At 45.5% G+C, this 22,862-nt stretch overlaps 1 long non-coding RNA gene across 1 annotated transcript; it reads left to right on the plus strand.

The window, feature by feature from the left end:
* Nucleotides 1–898: 898 nt before the first annotated feature.
* Nucleotides 899–18,925, plus strand: LOC109491574. Its single transcript, XR_002145042.2, has 3 exons — nucleotides 899–2,463; nucleotides 10,174–11,862; nucleotides 15,939–18,925. It is a non-coding gene; the product is annotated as an uncharacterized LOC109491574 (long non-coding RNA).
* The last annotated feature ends 3,937 nt before the right edge of the window (nucleotides 18,926–22,862 follow it).

Consider the following 22,862-nt stretch of genomic DNA (forward strand, 5'->3'; position numbering starts at 1 on the left):
ACTGCGGCTTTGACCCATTCTGCCCTCTGCAGGAGGCTCTCACCGAGCAATGGCCGGGTGCCGGTGACACCCAGGAACGTTCACGGACCTTGCTGCTGCCGATGTCCAGAGACTGCGGCTGGGTGCCAGCCCGCCCCAGAGAAAGTTCACGCGATGGTGCAGCAGCAGTGTTTCGGGGATTATGGAAAATGACAGCACACATTTGGCACCAGGCTTCACCCCCAACGATCTTGTTCCAGCACCAGTGAATGTGGTTGTTCTCTTGGGTCCACTGTGGCCTTTGCCTGTGGGGAATTCTGCCAGCAAGGGAACCGCCACTCCCCATGTGGCCCGAAGACCCCCGGACTCCACTCTGCTCCTGCGGACTCGCCCTTCCCACCAGAGCACCACCAGGTATCGAGCTGCGGAGTTTCATCTGCGCTCCCCCTGTTTATAGAGTCTTAGTGGAATTTAAACCCTCTCTCCCTTTTTAGTTCTGTCCCTGCGGCTGTTTCCACTTTTCCACTTTCTCTGCAGCTGCTTTTGGCAGGGTGGTTTTCCCGTACCGCACCCCCCCACCCCGCCCCTGTCTCAGTCCTCTCTCCATAAGCAAAACAGCTCCCTGCCCTCCATGGCTTCTTTCTCCCCCTGTTCACTTCTCCACGCCACATACCTGCTGAGTTCTGTGGTTCAGGTTGTGCAGATTGTTGTGTTAATCCCCAAATCAATTTTCTAGGTGTGCAGGATGGTTTAGTATTGATCTGGCTGTATTTCGGGGATGAGAGACACCAAAAAGCTTCCATGCTGTTCCGCCATCTTCTTTCTTTCTTTTTTTTTTTAATGTTTATTTATTTTTGAGAGAGAGCATGAGCAGGGGATGGGAAGAGAGGAGTGGACAGAGGATCCAAAGTGAGCTCTGCACTGACAGCAACAAGCCCAATGTGGGGCTGGAACTCACTAACCATGGGATCCAGACTTGAGATGAAACCAAGAGTTGGACGCTTAACTGACCAAGCCCCAGTCTCCAGCTTTTCAATTAAGACTTTGTACTGAAGAGGTTTCAGGCAACTAGCACAGAACAGTGAATCATGTTGTGGTGCACAGTTCAAAGGCTGGGCAATTGAAGTCCTGAGAAATGAAGTAACAGTCTCAGCTACACAAGATAAATCAATAGGGAAGGCAGTGTGGGGGCCTGCTGTGTTTCCAAACTTCTGTCATGATAAAAATGACCTAGGGTGGCTGTTAAAATGCTCATTCCTGGTCCAAGCCCCATATCCACTGAGCCCTATCTCCAGGTATGGGGCCCATGAATGTATTTTTTTTTTTTTAAGTCTCTGGGTATATCTGATCTTTGGGAAATGGGAGAGACTAGTTAGTGGCAAGAGCAGGGGTTGGGAAGATTCAGAAGATATAGGGTCATTCCTGGCTCTGCCCTGACTTTTAAGTCACTTCACTCTCTGAGCCTCATTTTTCCAACCTGTAGACTGAAGTAAGTGAACAAGGCTGGGCTAGCCCCACAGTGGTGACGTTGAGGGACAGCTGTGAAGTGATGGGTCTTCTGATTCCTGGGCCCTTTTCCCACTTCCCAGTGCCATGTTGGGACGTAGGCTCCTTAATATTAAGGAGCAATGATGCTGCTGAAGATCTGCCATCAGGAGGGTCCGGGATGGTGTGTGTGTATGTGTGTGTATGTATGTGTGTGTGTCCTCTCATTGTCTGGTGCCATATTTGTCCCGCAGCATAGCTTGGCCACGTCAGTTACTGGAGTTGAGAAGATTGTATCTTGCTCACCCTCAGGACACTGCTTTCTAGAATTCCCCTTAAGTGGTGGTTGGTTTTCTTTTTGAATCTGAAGCCTACCTACGTCTGGGGTTAGCAGTGAGCCAGGCAGCCCCTGTTCCTCATTCCTGCTTCCTCCTTCCTAGGGAGGAAGACTTCTTTAGCTCTTTTGAAGCAAGTCTGCTGCTCCATTTTCTTGTCCCTGCCCGTCATTCACTGAAGGTTTTGGCTCCTGCCTCACTGTTTCCCACCACAGCTAAGATCGTCATTCTCAGTGGCCTTAGTGTTTTTGTAGATAAGCCACCAGCACCCCAACATGTCAGCTCCTCAAGGGCATTGCTTGCAAAGATCTTGGTCTTGACCTCACTTCATGACCCCCGTGGCCATGCCTCGGCCTTGTAATGACTAGTAGCTTTGCCATCTTCAGAGCCTTCATCTTAACACCAAACTCATGGAACACTACCTCATATCTTTCCATGGCGTTCCCTCCAACAGGTCTCTAACTCTGACAATTTTTTGATTCTACTGGGATATCGAAGGATTGACCCTCTCAGCCTTGCTCTGCCCCTCACCTTCCCCATGTCGTCACTTGTCTCTTGGTCTTGCTTAGATTCCAGGGCCGCCATTGTGATGTCAGCATGAATCCTCATCTCCCTTGCTCATCTTTCCTCTCTCTGATATACTCACCTGGCTACTCAACCTCAGGTAAATTCGACTCTTCACCTGCTCTATATTTGTGCCCAAGTAGTTCTACATATTTAGGGAAGAGGGGTAAAAACCCCCACAACACCATGTTGACTGGTGTCATTTTAAACTCTTGCCAACCATTATCAAGTGGGCCTTTGCATTTCCAATCTATTTCACACTTTCTCCTCTCTCGTTAAACCTCCAACATCTCCTCCCTAATCCACCCTCTTAACGGATGATGTTGCTTCCTATTTCACGGAGGAAATAGAAGCCTTCAGATAAGACCATCTGCAGGCTCCCATCACACCTGCCCCCACACGCTCCTCCCTCCCTTCTGTGCTCATGGATGAACTGCCGATGCTCCCCGCTAAGGCCAACCTCTCCATTTGGGTCCTGGATACCACCCCCTCTCACTTACTCTCAGACTGTACAAGAGACAAGTGATACTGCACTATCACATTTTGTCTTCCCTACTTGATTGCTTTCATCCTCATAAAAACATATTGTAATCTCTCCCATTAAAAAAACATCCCTCTTGTGACCTCTCATTTCCTGCCATTTCTTCAAACGGTCCTCAAAAGAATTGTGTAAGTTCCCTATCTTCTCTGCCTTAATGTCTATTCTTTCCTTAATCCAACTCCTTGGAAACACATCTGTTGTGGTTATAGAGGGTCTCCATATTGCCAGACCCTATGATCGATTCTCAAACCACATCTTGCTCTCAGCAGTGTGTGACATTGTTGATCACTCTTTCCTTCTTAAAACACTAAATTCACTGTCATTGGGCCACCATAAATTGTTGGTGCTTCTCCCATCTCATAGGTGACTCCTTCTTCTCCTCCTTTATTGGCATCTCTCCTCTGGTCAGTGTTGGTGGGACCCAGGCTCAATCTTCAGGCCTCTTCTCTGTTTTTATCTACTCCCATGTTAAATAACATCAATATTCATCAGTATGCTTATGGCTTCCAAATATGTATATTCCTTCCCAATATTTCCCCTCAAAACTTCAAATTCCCTATTCTACATCTCCATTTGACTATAAAATAGACATCTGTATATACATCACAGCAGCAGTAGAAAATAAATACGAATACAAAGGAACCCAGAGGTCTCAGGCACAGACTTCTTTGTCCTCAAATTTCTGGGCCGCATAGGATGCACAAGTCTCCAGGAGTATGAAGCACCTCAAATACCAGGAAGCCTGCTTCTGGTAGGGTATCTTCTAGTAAGCTGGTCATATAAGCAGGCTTTAGCTATGTGATCAGCCTTAACCATTCAAACCTGCCCTGCTATCAGAAGTAGGTACAAACCACCAATCTAATTATTTTACTAACTAATGCTGACAGGTTGATTCATCCTGTTCCAAAGTGAATCACTTGTCTTTAGTTAGTACATTCTATACCACTGGGCAAGGGTCATTTGTCTGGAGATAGGCATGCGATCTAGATCATTTAGTATTAACCTGTGTATGCAAATACCGTGACAATGAATAAGGCTTTTTTAAGCCTACGGATGGTGGAGCTGACAGAAACATTGCAGGTAGGACAGGAAAATATTCCAGCTGCTCCTGCCATGCTGGGAGAGGTCCAGGGTAATCCACCTTCCCCCAATGGCCCAGCTGGTTCTTCTGGGCAATGATGTTGTATCAGGGGCATCAGTAGTGGTCTCTGCTATTGGTAGGTTGTGAAGGTCAATTTTGGGAAAGAGAAACAAACCCATGTTGTTGAGGACCTGCACGAACTCCATCCGTGATACCATAGCCACTGTGCTTGCCCATCAGGTGTGACTGGTAAAGAGGCTGCTGACATCCGCATCTCTTTTTGTTAACCAGATTATTGAAAGTCTCCTCTCCCGCGGGTGCTCTGTGATGAGCATTCACCCAGGACAGAGATACCCTTGCACTCTGTACCCATTCCAAGAGGTCTGTCTGCACATCTCTTTCTTGGATCTCTTTGTTACCAGTCTTCCATTTTTGTTCTCCTGAATCTCTGATCATCCAGCCAAACCCTTAGTACTTCCTGAATCACCATAGAGTTCTACCTCTGACCATCCATCTTTCTTTTCAGGGACCAACTCACCATATTGCTTAAAATTCTGCCCTCAGGGAGATTTCCCTCTGCACGATGCTAAGTAGTCTACATCTAGTAGGTGCAGCACCCTGTGTAGACCCATCCATAACTCCCAGTCTAGCTCCCAGGTTTTTCTTCCTCAATCACCTGGTCATCAAGGACTCCCCACAAAGCCATAGGTGAGGCTGGAGGGAGTGGAGGGACCATAGGAATCTGAGACTGAGCACCTGCTGAAGCAGCTTTCTTATGCTTTCAGGACCTGAGCGAGCCCAATATCAGGTCTGTCGCTTTTACTTGGTGACGATACGCTGCTGCACACACAAAGCCACCTTTGCGGCTTGGACAATCAGACAGCATCTGGTTCACAATGAGCAGTTCAGATTACATGGTCACTTGGTCTCCTACAGTCAGCCCTAGTAGCAATGGACAAGCTGCTTCTCAAAAGGAAAGCCGTTACTTCTGGAATAGAGCACAGCTTTGCTTCGAAGCCCTAGGGCGCAAAGCTGTGACTCTATCAAGGCTCTCCCGAGGTTTCATGGAATTAGTTGCTGGAAGAGCTAAAGGACCCAAGTCAGCCACCTCCTGGTCCGCCACTGCAGTTGGGGTTCCAGGAGGCAGAAATTTGCTGCCTTCCACTAACACGTCTGCAACTTGCAGCCAACTTCCCAGTAGCAATGCAGCCTTGAGTGAGGCTACTGGAAGGGGATAATGTAGGCTGCGGCAGCAACTCTGGCCTGATGAGTCCCCACATGCACCATTCCAGAGGAAGGAGAGTCTGTTACCTCCTTTCTGCCTTTGAAATCTCTGTGAATGTAGCTCAGTGGCGAAGCCCACGTTGCACCTGCATCCCACCTCTCAGCCCCCTCACTCCTGCAACCCAGGGGAGAATGCAGAAGTGGGCGTACTGCTTGTTAAACTATCTCTTCTTGCATGAGACATTCATTTACTTGGAGAGAGATGAAAAGGGCTGTACAAATCCTGAGAGATCTGACTTAATTAGGCTAATTTGTTAAGTACTCGTTGCAGTGAAAAACATTTAAGTGAATGAAGTTTGGTTTTTTTAATTATTCATTTTTACATCGTGTTATATAAGTTCCTGATTTAAAGAGCAAAATAGGTCTGGCTGTGAAAATCAGCCCTCGTGTTTCTCACCTTCCTCAGGAAAAACAACAACAACAGCAGCAACAGGTTTAATTCTTTCAGCTGATGGTTTTGTATCTACGGCCCATTCTCTGAAGAATATGCTATTATCTTGCTTCTTGGTTTGTGTGAAATTGGGGGTTTCCTTGCACTAGGGAGATTGAGGTTTGATTCTCTTTTGCTCCTTTATCCCCACCACACACACAGAGTCCCCATGACCCCCATCCTGCCAATATGATCCAATTATAATTTGGGTTCTTTCAACATTTGGTCTCCATCATGGCTATGAAAATGCTTTTCATAGCTGAGCCATGGAATATATTATGATTACTTCTCTTTCCTGAACAAAGTGCTCTCCTCTTTAGTGAATTGTTATCTGTGTTTGCTTGTTTGCTTAGTTTCCTGTCTACTTCACTCGTTCAGCCCCCATCATTCCCCAGTTGTCCAATTCTCCTCTCAGAATGGGCAGATCCACTAGATTTTCTTTCAGTTTCTCTTAAGGAAATCTCTCCCCTGGTGCCTTCTGACTGCTCTAGTCAATACGGTATTTGTCTCCTGCACACTTACTGTTCTGAAATTTCCCTTTACCACCATCACTTTTGCCTCGCTCCTGGGTTAGATCCTTTGTTTCCTAAAGCCCATGCCTTCCTCTTTCTTGGTTTATTCGCTTGTTTTATTGGAGCACATCCTCCATAAGCTTTCTTAGAAAGAGTGCATGGGACTTTTTTTGAAATTTTTTGAGACTTTGTGTGTCTGAAAATGTTTTTGTTCCACCCTGACACTGGTTGATATTATGGTTGGGTGTAGAGTTCTAGATCAAAAACAATTTTCCTTTATAATATTGATTACATTGCTTGTGGTTACTCTGAAGCCCTTCTGATTCTGGTTCTTTGTATGTGACCTGTATTTTCTTTCTGGAAGGTTGTAGGATAGTCTCAGTATTCTGAAGCTTCATGATGACATGCCTCAAGTACCTAAAGATCCAATATAATAGAACCTTTCAATCTGGAAATCTATGTTCTTCGGTTCTGGGCAATTGTCTTAGATTATTTGGTAGAGCATTTCTTGTTTTCTGATTTCCTTGCTTTCTCTTCCTGGCCTTCCTGTTATATGGATGCTGTGCATCTTGTATTTGTCATTCATTCATTTAATATTTTTTCCCATTTTTTTCTCTTTGATTTTTTCCTTTACTTTCTAGAATATTTCTCACCTTCTTTCTTCCAGAACTTCTATTGATTTTTTCATTTATATTGTCATGCTTTTTAACTTTCAAGGACTTTATTTGTTCTCTAAATGTTCCTTTTCTCTCTCTCTCTTCCTTCCTTCCGCTCTCCCTCTCTTTTCCTCCTTTCCTTTCACTTTTTCTTTCTTTTCTTTCTTTCTTCCTTCCTTCCTTCCTTCCTTCCTTCCTTCCTTCCTTCCTTCCTTCCTTCCTTTTCTTCTAATACCCTGTTCTTGTTTTGAATATGCATTATGTATTTTTCTATGGTGGATTTTGTTGTTAGTTTCTTTGGTAGTAGAGTATCTCCTCCATAAAAATTTATTTATTTATTTATTTATTTATTTATTTACTTACTTACTTATTTCATTTAAAGTCTTTTCTCAAATGTCTATTGATCCCTGCTCATTGGTTCATGTTAAGAGTGGGACAGCAAGGAACTGATTGGAAGCTTGAAGGCCATGGGTGGACTGTTCTTGGAGACGATGGGCTTCACCACAGGGTGGTCTGCCTGGGCTGTTTCCTTGTGGGCATCACTGAAGTCAGGTCTTCAAATCTGCCTTCTTAGGCTGGTCGTCGTCCCCAGAGAAGGCTGTGGAGCCTCCTACCTAGAGTGGATGGGCCTGGCTACCCATTCTTAGAGCTATTTTGGGAGGAAAGTTGAGGACTGGGCTGGGGCTCAGTTGTCCAGTATATAATTGTTTATTGAAACGCCCTGTTTGTGGTATGGTACTCCCACTCTGAACTGTGTCTGATGTCCTCAATCCAAAAACCCTGCCTTGCCCTCCCCAGATAACAGAATGACAGTTTTCTGGGAGGTGGGAGGGGCAAGCACCGGCTGCATGGAGTGGGAAAGGAGAGGTGGACTTTAACTGATTCTTAAGCAGCCTATGGGCCATGTAGCCCTTTCTTTCCCGAGACCCCCAGAGTAACCAGTGGCGGTCATTCCTGGCCTCCCTCTGAGGGGCAAGCCAGGCTGCATTTGCTCTGCTGCTGGTGGAAGTTTCGCTTTCTGGGAGTACTCTCAGTCAGTTGCCATAGACCCATCTGCTGTCTCACTTTTAACATGCTGTCAAGTTATCTCTTCTGCTGGGAAAGTTTGTATATTTAAAAAATTCCTTTAAGCTAAAATTGGGGCAGTTTAGGGAGGTGGTTTAGAGCAGGGACCTTGGGTTCAGTAGATTTGGGCTCTAGTTCCAGCCCCACGACTTACTAGTCATGGAAACTCCTGAAAGGTGGTCACTTTTCTGAGCCTCAGTTTCCTGATCTAAAAAAAAATACTGGAACAATTTTAGGGAAATTGGAAAACTAATGTAATAATTGGGGTTATATGAGGATTATATGAGATGTACACAGGACACAGGACACATTAGACAGTCAAGAAGTTCTAGCTAATATCTCAATTATAGCAATAATAATTTTCTTGATAATGAAATATCGGCATTACATATAATTGTGAGTAGAGTAGAAGCCTGGTAAATGATGATTTGTCCAAGGCTATCTCTTCCCTGGCACTAAAACTGTCTACAAAGATTACACACACACACACACACACACACACACACACACACAAAATTTGTATGCTGTCTGCTGTGGGCAAATTTAGTACATTCAGTGATGAAGGAATACCTTTCTAAAACTTGTTGAGCAAGGAAATAAGAACATGGATCAGCCATTGGGATGTTGCACAACAAAAAGTATTGGTTATTGCTATCAGTAAAAGGCTTTGTAAGTGCAGCATTGAGCACCATTCCTGGCACAGAGTAGGTGACCCAGATGTATTCTCTGAGTTTGATCTGTTTTCCTATTCCTTCTGCTTGTTGGAATGTAATTGGCTAGCCCTGTTTGCAACAATTGACATTTTTAAAACTTTTAAAGTGCTTGTTAGAATACACTGTGATCTGGAGGATGTTTCTTTTCCCTGGAAGAAAGCCCCAAATGTTAGCTTTATGTGCCTTAGAATAAGAAGCACAAATCTGAGTGTAATCCATTTGGATTCTAATGAAAGCCTGTGACCAGAACTCAGCCTTCAGGAGGTATTTTGAAGGGCAAATGTAAATAACAGTTTATATTACTGTTTCTTTTGGCAAAGGCAGGTTTATTTCTGTAGAATTTTATCTACTATAGTGATCTCTGCCCAATGAAATGGGAACTGGCAAAAAAGTCAGTAAATTGCTTAAGCTTTCCTGTGAGCTCTGGAATTTAAAATACTTGTGATTTGGGGTCACTTTTTGTCATTTCAGATAGGTTTTCCTTCCAGAAATTTCTAATTTATTATCCCAGCAATAAATTCTGGCTTCTTCTAGATGCATTCTTTCTTCAATGTTGGCTTTCATTTTTTCCAGCTTCTTTTAAAGTTCAGAATCATACGCCAATTTTAAGCCAGTTGGCTTTGATTGTTCCATACAGCCAGCAAAGAAAATGGCCCACCTCATCCCTTTCTCATTATTATAATATTCTTAAATAATCTCTTGGTTTAGTTAACTCATTAAAAAAAACTTTCTTTAAATGAATTCATGTGGATTGAAGTACTGAAATCTGAGAAAGACAAATTCAAGATTTTGTCTAGGTCTTGAAGTAGGCATTTATAAAGATGGTCAAGGGATAAAGAGCTGGAATCTCTTTATTGGTTCTTGGTTGTAATCTCTTGCCACCATAATGCCATATGACAAACTATCCAGATGTCAGTGGACTCTAACAGTAGGTATTTTTCTCTCTTATGTCTGCAAGTCATAGGGCCCACCCAATTTAAGCTTAGCAGGGCTCAGTGGGACTTCCCTACAACTCACAGGTAAATGACTTACACTCATTGAACTCCAGTTTACCCACCTGTAAAACAGGGCATTAAACATTTCCCTCCTTTGGAAAAGTATGTCTGAAGTGCAGGCTTAGGCCTTTGGCCACAAGTGATGAATCCAGGGTCGGCACCTGACCCCAGTGTGATACTCTGATTACTTTTTGAAGAGTTTGGGATTTTGCAGTGAGAAGCACAGAAGCTAGAGGACAGGTAGACTGAGTCACTTTGATGGCACAGTTCTGGAAACATCTAAGGAAATTGCTCTTAGTGCTGACGCATCTGGGTTTTTTGTTGGTTCCTGCCCTTCTTCTGGAATCCGTGAGATACCATGACTACTTCCAATAAACTTCACTCTCTGCTTAAGCAAATACGGTAGATTTAAAATATGGCCCCCAAATTCTTTGACCTTCTTCTTGAGAGGTGGGGAGGGGGTGTCTGTTAATTAGTTATCGCATGACTATTAACATAAGTGGAAGTTACATTATGCCATTTTCCATCCTCAGACCTTAAGAAACTGGCAGCTTACACTCTTTCTCAAGAGGTGCTTGCTTTTGTAACCAAGCCCCCATATTGAGGGGAAGCCCAAGCTGCCCATAGAAAGGCCCGTGTGGAGAGAAACCACCAACGAGCACCATCCTACTTGCAATATGACTGAACCACATGGGAAGTAGAGCTTCCTGCCTCAGCCCAGCTGTCCCAGTTGATTCCATGAGCAGCAGAGACAAGCCATCCCTGCTGAACCCAAATTGCAGATTTGTGAGAAAAATAAATGACTGCCATTAGTGTGAGCCATTTCGTTTGGAATGGCTACCTAAGCCGCAACAGATGAATGGAATAACCAGCTGCAGTTCTACTTGTTGTTGTTTTTTTTTCTACTTTCTTTTCTGTTCCTTACAACCAGAAGCAGGAGCACAGAGATGAAGCACTTAGATCTGGACTCCAGTTGTCTGGATCCAAGTCCTGCCTTTGCCATTTGCTAGGTGTGACTTTTGGGCTGGTGGTGACGTCTCTCTGCACTTAAATTTTCTCACTTGTCAAATGAGGAGAGGAATAGAAAATAGTCCCCTCTCACCAGGTTGTTCTGAGAATTAAGTGAGATTATGTATGCAAAGTATTTAGTGTATTTCTGAATCTGGCTTCTCTCATTCTGATTCATACAGAAGTGGGGTTTGGGAATGGGCTGCAACATACCAGAGCTTCCCATGTGGAAGCAGCTGAATTGAGGTGGCGTGGGAAGAAGTGAGGACCCCCTGATCCCAGCAGGGGATACTGGCAGGGCTTTTACACTCAGGGGCAAGTATAGTCCGTTAAAATACCTCTCCCTGTTGACTTGGGGCCAGATCATGTGGCCAGTGACGAAGCACTTAGGGGCAGACCAGCAAAATATCAGAGTATTTCAGAAGTTGGAGATCATCTACAGACTTTAGTAAATGACTCCAGGAAGAGATAAGCTCCAGACAAGCCGGACTGACCACCTGAAAGCGGAGTGACAACAGAACAGAGACACTTGTTGCTGATGCCCTGAGGCCACGGGGGATCAAATAGTCATGGCCTTCTAAATCTCAGAGGCTACGTTCTCTGCTGCCCCCAAATGAGTGCCCTGATGAATATGCAGGCTCCTGGATGAGAGATGCCTGGGAGAAGCCTAGGAAGGCAGGGATGCTGATATTGCACATACCCTAGCACCTTCTGCTGGGACATTGGGCATTTTGCCAACACTGCACCTCTAGGAACATGGATGAGTCCTCATTGGTTTTGTCTATACTGCGTGTCCCTGACCCCTTGGCTAGCTCTGACAGGTCCAGGGGAGAACCCAATCTTGCTCCATCCAGCACATTCTCTGTCCTTGAACTGAAGGGCCTAGACCTTAGGTTGCTGAGTCATGGTAATGCAGAGGGACGGTCAGCAAACCTGCTGCCGAGTCCACAGACCTGCTGTTGGCTTCTGCCTTTCCTCCAGCCTTGGGTTAGCTTTTCCTTTTTTTTTTTTTTTTGTTCTGTGGGATCCAGCAGTATTTACCTAGTAGCGACTGCTTTTTAATTAAGCTTCTCTCTCGTTTGCCACCCTAAGACACTCATCAGAATGGAGATTTAAAAAACAGAAAAACAGCAAATGCTCTGCTCTGTGGGCACACGGCGATGGTTCAAACAGACGATACATAGTGAAGGTTACCAGCCCTGTGCCTGCACAAAGTAGGTCATCAGTACCCGCTCCCTTCACCTCTTTCCTTCTCTTGAATGTACTTTGGACACACGCTCATTACCACAAAAGGCCAGGCTGCTCTGGAGTACTGGTCTCTTGCTTCAGGAGCCTGCAGCCCTCTGCCCATCTCATCTGCATGCTAATGCAATTTCCGAGGATGATCTATCCTAAGCGTGGCTAAAATTCCTGGGAGATTTATTATGTTCCCTAGTTCTATAGATCAGGGACAATTTTTTATAAATTCTTGCTTTTGCTGAACAATTTAATATGCCATTGTCTAGGCAACGGAATTCTCCTCAATTAGATTTTCAGGCTAATGTGGGGAGGAACTTTCCCCCTTCCTCTCCAGCAATATTAGGAAAGGCCATAAGTCCTGCTCAAGAACACAATTTGCTGCCGCCTCGTGAGGACATTCAAACCTGACTCTCTTCCACAGCAGTCCGCATCTTCCCTTCTGCTCCAGGCTGCTGTCTTGGTGAGGTGGTTGAGGCTGCCCGCGAGAAGAGCCCACAGCTACCGTGGGGTCTGGGCACTGGCCTCGCAGAAAGGCCCCCCACCAGGGGACATTGATCTTGGAGAAGGAATCACTGCCTCAGTCGTGTAAGCTCAGAAATTCAATCTTTGACGTCCAGAAGTTATTAGACGCCTGAATAAACATTGCCAACAAGGAACGAGAAATGAGAACAAACCAGAAAGAGAATTTGCTACTTTCAAGCAGACTGAAGGTTCGCACCAGCAGGACGAGCACATTCTGTCCCTAGGGGCGTTGCTCCTCAGGAAGCCAAGTTACCTGATGGTGGCTGGGTGAACAGGAAACCAGAATGTGACCTTCTTTTTTTTAAGTTTATTCATTTATTTTTGAGAGAGAGAGCGAGAGCACACAGGGGGAGCAGAGAGAGAGAGAAACAGAGGGAGGGAGGGAGGGAGGGAGAGAGAGAGAGAGAGAGAGAGAGAGAGAGAGAGAGAGAGAGAGAATCCCAAGCAGGCCCGGCACTGTCAGTGTGGAGCCCAATGTGGGGCTTGAACCCACAAACTGTAAGATCATGACCTGAGCTGAAACCAAGAGTCGGATGCTTCACCGACTGAGCCACCCATGTGCCCCCAGAATGTGACCTTCTACTGGCTTCAGCCTTTCCTGGGCAGAGGATGGGCAGCCCCTGCCAGTATACAACCTCTACGCCTCCTTGTTCAGGCTTCCCTGGTTCATCAGCCTTCATCGAGGGACCCTTTCTCCCTCAAGGGGTTGATCCCTTTGTGGGCCTGGAGCTTGTTCTCGGGCCTCTACACTTCGGTTCACTCCGTCACGAACCAGTTCCTGGTTTAACTCTCAAGACATCCTTAATTCCTTCCCTTCCACACCCGGGGCTCGGTTAGTCACCATGCAAGATGGAATCTGGGTTTTGACTGGATTTGAAGGTGGACAGGAGGGGAAGTTAAAGTTGACTCAGGTGGTACATCTGGCTGACAGGCTGAGTGGTGGCACCATCTGGATCAGCATGATGATAGCTGCTGTTTGTGGAGTGCTGTGCTACAGGCAACAGCATCATTAGCTCATTTAATCTTCCCAAGTACCTACAAGAAAAGTACTAGTCTATTTCCCAAAGCTGAATGGCAGCTTTGATAGATTTACTTGTTTTTGTTGAATTATTTAGTTTTAATTGACCAGTTTTCATTTTGTCCTTGTAACAGCATTTACATAGAACATTCAGTGTGTCCTTGCTTCCATTTCCTCTGCTGCTGCTGGAGCTTAAGGGTGGAGAGAGGGGAAGTGGAGGGAGAGGGAAGTGTAATATATTCTTTAATAAGGAGCATTTTTATGAGCATATTCTTCATTTATGTTTTCTTATTCATAAAGAGAATGTATTTATGAGTCTTTATAATAAAGAACACAGTCTCATGAATGTATTCTCCTCATGCCCCCACCCCCTCCAGCCTGACTTTCTTTTGTGGCCTCTCTCCCTGTCAACCTCCCCCTCCCTACTCCATCTTGGCACCTCAGTCTCCAGCTGCAGCAGCAGAGAGCTGGGGGAGACAATATTTAAATATTCCATAAAATCCTGTTATGGAGACAAGATGAACTGGCCAATGAAAACAGACTACAAAGGATCAAATGATGTAGTGAATTACTCATTTGGTGGGCTGGCTCCCAGGGTTTTGGGACTAGCCATTTGGCTTGGCTTTTGGTTGACTATCCAGATGAAGTGACCTGGAGTCATTTTCCAGACAAGGAAGCGGAGGCTGGAGAAGCAATACCAAATGTTAGAGCCGTAATTTAAAAAGGCTTGTTTGAAAAAATAAATAAATAAATAAATAAATAAATAAATAATACATAATAAATAAAAAAGCTTGTTTGAAGGTGAGTTGGTGTCTTTGTGCCATTCAGCCGGATAGGAGCACAGAAGAGAAGACAGGATAAAACCCAGGATGGATTTCCCACGGTCTCCAAAGAACTGTATTCGGGGAAGTTGATTTTCAAGTGTCAAAAATGCAAATGACTTTAGAGTCCAGGAAAGTGAGAAAACAATCGGCAGGGTAAAGGAATTAGAAAAATTTAATTTTCTCTAAATAAGCCCACAAGACAGTGCTAAGTGTGGTGCAATGTGGGCCTATCACTTGACACCCATGACAGGGAGGCAGTAGGGACAGATGGGGATGGTAGTGAACTGAAGAGGGAGCTGCCATCACTGTTATAGATATTTTGATTTTCCCAAAAGAGCTGGAAGTCCTGATTTTGATATCAAATCTCCCAAGTTGTAAGCGTAACTTCGGATTCCTTTGCAACACCGTGTAGGCCAGTCTAAACAAATCTGGATGCTGGATCTGGTCTGTAAATTTGCAGCCTTGGCAGCTGGCATGGAGACATCACCAAACCTGGAAGCTGAGTCAAAACCATGGAGGCCATGTGGCTGTGGGGAGGTCTGCAAATTCAGATTATGACGAAGAATAGATGAAGACGTCAAGAAATGATCTCAGTGCTTACACAAGAATAACATTTTATCACCAGAAGGAAATCAGTTTCCAAATACCTCACCTCATACATGGAGTGAAGACTTGAAAGAGGAGGCTTTGAAACCGGAGAAATCTGGTGCTGAATCCCAGCCCTACCACTTACCTGCTGTGCAACCTTGAGCAGATCCATCAACCTTTGGTGCCTTTATTTCCTTCTATCTGAATTCTTGTAAGGCTTCAATGCAATAAGATATGAAAATCTAGATAGACGGCAGATAGAAGGCTCTCACTAAAACAGCAATGGTGATCAATACCATCGATAAACATGACAATTGTTATCGGTACATACATTTATAAACTCCAGAGAAAGCTACAATGGAAATTGGCTGCTGAAAGTTTTGTTCATGGGCGATTTTTCCACAACGTTGGCAAGGCTCTTTGATGCTTCCTTCTCATTTCAACATAGTTACACTGGAAATCACAAAGCCTAGTGCCTTTTTGTAATTCTATCAGAAAAGCATTCAGGGAACTCAAATAATCCATTCAAACCCAAACCTGGTGGGAATTTCTGGCACTTGACTAACAGCATAAGGCATCTCCAGATACTTCTATCCAGTGGCTTTTAAAGCAGGCTGTGCCTTGGGAGGATTCACACAGAATTCAGCCCGTTTCTCATGCATAGGGCTCCTTCATTCTGTTTTCCACCCCTTCCATGCTGCCTATCTCTTATTGTGCTATTCAGCTCAGCCCAGGTTGAAACCACTGCATTCGATGAGCCAAGTGGCCATCTTCTAGATAGCCCTTTCAGGACTTGCACTCACGCGCACACACACACACACCCTTACCCAGCACTCAGTACGAAGTCTTAAGCTTCAGTCCTACTGTGGGAGTGGAGGAGGGTAAATGTGGGAAACAGGGGCCCTTATGTTTTGAAAAGAGTGAGAAAGTCTCTCAATGTAGTCCCTAGATGCCCATGCTAACAGAGAGAAATCTGACCTGCCTCACAGTCTCACAGTGTAACCAGCACCCAGGAATGCAGGGTTTGGGCCTCCAGAACGGTTGATGGCAAAAGTCTAGAACTCCTAACGTCATTTCTGATTCACTCCCCACCCCCCAGGGCTACCTGCACCAGCTCCTGACTTTAGGTTTGCCATCCTCGTTCTAGCCCAAGCTCAGACCTGATGTGAGAGATGTGGCTTCTCCTGATGAGCTTTGGGCCCTTGTCGCAGATGCTGTGGAGGCCTCACCTTGACCATTCCCTGGCACGTGGACCCCATGATGTCCAGTTTCCCGTGGCTGCAACTTGCTGCCTGAAGAAGGCTTTCTCTAGCTACTTAAGCCCACTGAGCTGGTTCCCGGAGCAAGCTATGCCAGGGGGTTAAGCCTTACCCTCCAGCAGCCCTCCACTAATGATGGATGGGAATTGGGGTGAATAAAACTCCAACTTGCTCATTCTCTGAAGGAGAGACAACTCTGAAGCGTGTTCCACCCCATGTCCCAGAGGTCCCTGGTGGGGCTGAACTCCAATTGCTCACAGGGGTCACTGACACATCAAAGCACCCACTATCACTACCGTCCCTTTTCTGACACATTCCTGCTCTCATACTGACGTTTTCCAGGATAACCTCCCAAATAAACTTGACTCAGGATCTGCTTTGGGGCAGTCTAGCCTAAGACAGCCTTCTTTCTTATCCTACAGAGTAAAATACTACTCACTAACCACGTTATTATGTCAGACACAATATTTATTTCACATTAGATCCCTGAGATGGGTGCTGTTTTAACCCCCACTTTACAAAGGAGAAAATGGAGGCCACAGAGCCAGCCAGTGGCAGAGCCAGGATTTGAACTCAGATCTTTCTGGCTCCAAAAGTTCTGCCTGCCCTATCATATGACACTCACCTGGCTCCTTCCATCCTGGATCTCTTTCCTGCAGTCAAGCCTTGGCCACAAAGACAGAAGGAGGAATGGCTGACCACTTACTGTGACACCAATTATCGCCACATGTAAAGAACAGGAAATTGTAATTCAGGAACTGAGTGTACCAAGACAGCTGGCTTCAGCCCACAGAGGCAGGCAGCACTATTATTTTAAGAATCCTTCCGGGCACAGAAGAGCAGCCTTTGTGTCTGTGGAGGTTGGTACAGTGATGGTGATGCCCTCCCCATCAACAGACTGTGTAGGAAGACCTATGGAAAATGGAAAAACCCAGCTTGGACCCTCTCTGGTCTACTACTCCTAGTACAAAGTAGAGGACTAACAACCTGGGGATCTGGCTTCCAATTCTCAAGCTTCCCTTTATAGTCTGTGTAAAGTTTGGTTTCTTACTTCCTTGCACTGGACCTCAGTTTCATGGGTTACATGTACTAAATCTAGGATGGTCCCACCAACTGTAGCAGGCTGAGTGAATTTTAAATGTTGGGTGCTCCATTTGGATGTGTTCCCATAATGTTTGGCCCGTGGCTCACTCCAGATACAACTTCAGCTCCAGATAAGGTAAATAAGATGATAGTCAGGTCCCATCTTGGGATCAAAGGAAACACATCATTGGCCAAAAATATATTTCTATTTTGTGCTTACTCTGGTGTGAGATTCTAGAAAAGATGAGCATTGGTTCATATCTGCATTCAAACAATCGACAGTACTTTCAAGCATACCTTTGTTCTAGGCCCTGAGCTTGGCATCATGGGTACAAAAATAGATAATACAAGGCCATAACCCCAAGTGTCAGGAAATACCGTGGAAAGCGACTAGCAGGAATGAGTGTGAAGGAAAAGAACCTGGACTCTCTCTGCTTATCCTGAGAGATGGCCTCAGTGAGTCCCCCTCTGGTGGGGAATAAAGCATAGCAGCTCTGTCAAAGAAGGTAAGCTCCATCTGAGGAGAGGTCATTGCTTGCAGTGTTGCAGAGGGGAGAGGCTCTCCCAGGAGAACCAGGGAAAGCTTCATAGAGGAGATGATATTTGAGTGGAGCCTTGAAAGGAGCACAGGACTTCAGCGGCTGGAGATGGGAAGAGAATGTTCTAGGCACGGCAAATGTATGCCAAGTCCCCCAGACATTGTCCAGGGCACAAGTTGTTTCAGTTGGATGCAGCAGAGGTTATCTGAAAAGAAAAGGATATGGGAAGAAAGACTGGAATAGACTGTTCAGATCATATGAGAAAGCTTCTGAATTCAGACCAAGGAGCATGCAATTCAGCAGGGAATCGGTAGATGAGCCCTAGCAGTCAGGGTTCTGAATTCCAAGCCACAGAAATCAATTCCAACTAACGTTAGCAAAGAGAAGACTTTATTAGAAGGATGCACTAAAGCTCATAGAATTGAAGGGAAAGCTGACCAACCAGACCTCGGAAAATACAGGAACCAGGAAATCTAGAAGGAAATAGTGATAGGGAATAATAAACAATATAATAGTCAGGTTTTGCTGCAATAAAGCTGCTTAACAAATAGTCCTCAAAGCTCAGTGACTGACAACCGCAAACCTTTTATTTTTCTTGTTCATGGGTTTGAGGATCAGCTGGGTTGGCTCCCTTTCAGGCTATAGGTAAATTCGGTTGTGCAACACATGTCTCCTCATTCTCCTTGGGCCAGTGGCTACCTGAGGCTTGTCCTTCTGCAGCAGAGGGTGGAAGAGCAAGCCAAACCACAGAAGAACATTCAAGGTCTCTGCTCCTTTTCAGTAATGCTGAATAATATTCCCTTGGCCGGAGCAAGTCCTGTGGGGAAAGAGAAGGGAAAATAAGAAGGAATGGGAATCTTGGGAATCTGCGATGGGTGTGTAAGTGAGTGAGTGTGTGTGTGTGTGTGTGTGTGTGTGTGTTTGGGAATGGATTGTTTCAAGATACTAGTAAACAGGGGCAGTTTGCCAGTAGGATTACAACACTGGAGGCCAGAAGTCTCTGCTTCCCTCAGAAACTGAGTGAGTCCACTTTTCCCTGCTTCTGGCCACACCTCTCCTTCTGAGGACCGAAGTAGAACACCCTGGAGGTATTAATATGACCCTTAACCTCACAGCATGGGAGGCCCCTTGAGGGTTTTTTACATTCTTACTAAGACCCAAGTGATAAAGCTGACCACCCCCCAAACCCCCACCCAGGGAGCAGCCTTCATGCCCAAATTCTTTTTTTTTTTTTTTTGAGAGAGAGAACGAGACAGAGGGAGAGAGTGAGAGCGAGCAGTGGAGGGGCAGAGGGAGAGGGAGAGAGAGAATCCCAAGCAGGCTCTATGCCCACTTCGAAGCCAGACACGGGGCTCGATCTCACGAATGGGAGATCGTGACCTGAGCCAAAGTCAAGACTCGGGTGCTTAACTGACTGAGCCACCCGGGCACCCCAATGCCCAAATTCTTGAGTGAAGAATTGAACCCTGGGGCAATATTGACCACTGGGAGCACCAGGGATCCCAAAAGACAAAGCTACCTATCTCAGATCCCTCAGGGGATAAGAAATAGGGGAGTTAGAGCCTCCTTTCTGGGCTCAAGTAGAAAGCACTCAGCTTCTTTTCACTCCCAGGATGGGGAGCAAAGCTCCTGGTTGCACCTGAAACCATCCCTTGCCCACCTCTGCATCCGGGCTCTGCAAACCTGGGGTTCCCCTGGGAGGGCTTCTGGCTATGGCATCTCACTGGGTGCTATGCCTCTGGCTGGTCTCTAGTTCAAAGCTAAAACTTCTCATTCCAACTGGTGATTTTCCTCCCTTAGCCAGGCTGAGGCTCATGTTTCTATAAGCAGAGCCCTGGTTGCTAGGTGACATCCTGGCTCCTCGTTCCGGAGGCAACCGAGGCAGAAATGAACTGAAGAGATTTGAAGCTTCCACTTTGAAGACAGAATATGAAACCTAAAAGAGGAAATAAGACCCTAACTTAATTGGAGGGTTATATAACAACCAGACATGGCTCTCATGTCCTCCCTGCTACCCTGCCAAGACCAGTGGGATATATTTAAGTGTATTTTTCAAAATAGGAAAAAAAATAGTAGCAAGTTGGACTGATAAATATAGTTGGCTCTTTTGATTGGGAGAGGAAACTTCTAATTACATCGCTTTTCTAAGCTCCATCAATCAGATCTACACCTTCATTAGCCTCTGAGTCATTAGTGGAACTTATTGAAACAATTAGAACTGCAGAGAACTGCAACCATCAGCATCTCTGACAGCTGCATCGGAGATTTAAACTTTTCATTAAAATTGGATGGAGCCTCTTGCAAATCAATAAGGAATAGATGAGCATTCCGAGTGAAAAATGAGCAAAGAATGTGAATAGACAATTTACAAAAGAACCATGAATGGACAATAAACAAATGAAAAAATTTCCCAACTCCTTAACAACTGTGAAAATACATTAAAATAATAATGAGAAAGCATTTTAATCTATTAAGCAAGTATTCTTTAAATGATAATATACAGGATAATATACAGTAAATGTGCTACTTTGATGCACTGTTGGTTCAAATGCAGTCAAAGGAGACCTTTTTGGAAAGCAATGTGGCCACATATTGAAAGTCTTAAACATATACACAGCTTTTGGCCAAGCAATGTGGTGTCCTCATTTACAAAATGTTCACATAACATTATTTATAAAAAGGGAGAAATTTGAAAAAATATGTATCTAACAGTGGATATTAGTTAAGCAAAAAGAAATCATTTAATTACATACAAACATATTCTCAAGATTGGGAAAGGGAAAAAGAAGGTTATAAAGTCGCATGCACTTCATGAATCCATTTCTGTAAGATGAAAAAAAATATTTATGTTCATATAGAATACTGTTAGCTGGGGTTCACAAACATTCTTGATTCATGGAAACTTTAGTGCCTCCGAAGTTCTCTCGTGGAGCCCCTGGACACTGCTCCCTGCCCTGAATAAAAACCCAACAATTGAGTTTATTAAGTAGTTAGCTCCAAACAATTTAACAGTAGTAGTTTTTATGGTGTTGGGCAGATGTTGCTATGCTTCCGTCAGGTACTTAAAACACCCTGTGGCACCCCTGTGAGTTTATTGCGGAGCCCTGGCACATACTTTGGAAACGGAGCAGCTATAAAGCTAAAGATTACCTGTGGTTCAGTTCTGGATCCCAAGCTGCGTGTGTTTCCACATGGGCTCTCTCACTTGCTAATGAGTGTCCCTGTGCAGACTATCTTCCCGGTGCCTCAGTTTTCTCCTCTGTCAAGTGGAGTGCAGGTGACTTTGAATTTTTTCTTTATACTTTTTTTTTTTTTTTGCATTTTCAAAATGTCACACAGTAAACATGTATTGCTTTTCTTTCTTTCTTTCTTTCTTTCTTTCTTTCTTTCTTTCTTTCTTTCTTTCTTCTTTATTTATTTATTTATTTATTTATTTATTTATTCTTTCTTTATTTTTAAATCAGAGAAAGTAGCGTCGTCAGCTCCCCCTGTCCTGAGTGCTGTGCACAGGCAGGACAGAGAGTGGAACAGGTAACACACCCGGAAGGCGTTGAGGGCATTCTCCTTCTGCAGACAGTAGTGCCTTGGTAATTATGCATGAAGAATGTCCCTCTGTGCTACCTTGGGAAAGAAGGACTTCTCATGGGCATCTTATTAATTACAAATGGTAGAGGGCATAACTCCCTCCCCAACCTCAGGTAGTTCGGCATTTGCCTCTGCTCAAACTGTGCCCTGTGCTGGGAGCACCCTCACCCCTCCTTTGCCTGGCCACTTCCCACACTCTGATCCGTACTCGCTCCTCCTGCTGAGTCTTGGATGAGCTAGGAGGCTGTCCTCTGACAACCTCTACTTTATTGAAATATTCCTTGTCTGTGTCTATTGCTGCCTTTTCATCTCCCCCTCCCCCCGGCACTTCATACTTCCTTGGGGCAAAAGCTGCATGAGTCTCATCTGCCTGGCATTCAGTGGGTGCTTCACAAATGCTTATTGATCTGCTCATCCCCTTCATGGGAGGCGGGAGGCTGTGTCACACGGGGATTTACATTTGTAAATTCACATTCCTTGGGAACAAGGTTACTCTTGGCATAACCAACTTTGACCAGAAGCTTATGGGTCCTGCTTGAGGGTTGGGTATGGAGCTGACTGTCCCCTGGGGGTATGTCGGTGGGGGCACTTCATAGGATCACTGGGGAAACCAAGCCTTTGGTCTGAGCCTGGAGAAGCACTGACTATTTCTAAGAGTGACTAGCTAGCTAGAAGGGGCTGATCGCTGGGATGCGAGGCATCATGTCTACTCGCAGGCCATGCAGAAAACGTTGCTGTCTGCTCACTCAGCAAATGATGATTAAGCACCTGCTATAGACACAGCCCTACAGCAAGATCGAGAAGATTAGCAGGTAGGGTTTGAATCTTGAAGGGGAGACACACACACCGGTAACTCTAAGATGTCAGGCCATGGTGGCTGGGACAGAGGCATGAACAAAGCCCTTTGGGGACCAAGGCAGGAGACAGGGAGAGTCTAGAGGAAGGAGGGGACTAGTTTGGCATGATGGGTAGCTGCGACTCTTCCACCTGGAGAGGGAGGGAAGAGGGGGAAGAAGGAGGAGAACGGTCACGGGCAGGGGAATGGCAGGGACAAAGTCATGAGTGTGAGGCATGTTGAGGAGGGAGGGGCCCAGTGCAGCAACTGCCCAGTTTCTGCCTGGAGTTCCCCCCATCACCCGCTTCTCAGGGGATGTGTCCAGTGAAAAAGATGGCCTCAGGCCAACTCAGCGCTCACGGCTTTGCTCTCCGAGTCCTGGGCAGTGGGCGGTGGCTTCCAGGGCCAGCACCCAGTGAGGCAGATCCCAAAAGGGTCAGGTCCAAGTGCCGACGTATGGGAGACACACATGAAGCTCCCCAGTCCAGAAGCACTTCCTGGAGGTCCTGAGACAAGCCCCCAGGACAGGAACCCAGGGACGTGGCGTCTCTATTTCCCACCACCACTCTCAGTGTGGACAACCAGGGCCTCTCATTAGGTGTCTCAGGGACAGAAAAATGTCCCCCCTACTGCTCCTTTATTCTACCTCCCACAGTACCCCTCCTGCAGAGCAGCCTCCAAACAAATGGGTCTGTTTAATTAAACAGAATGAGGGGCGCCTG

This window comes from Felis catus, chromosome C2 (assembly GCF_018350175.1).
Source record: "Felis catus isolate Fca126 chromosome C2, F.catus_Fca126_mat1.0, whole genome shotgun sequence".
NCBI lineage: Eukaryota > Metazoa > Chordata > Mammalia > Carnivora > Felidae > Felis > Felis catus.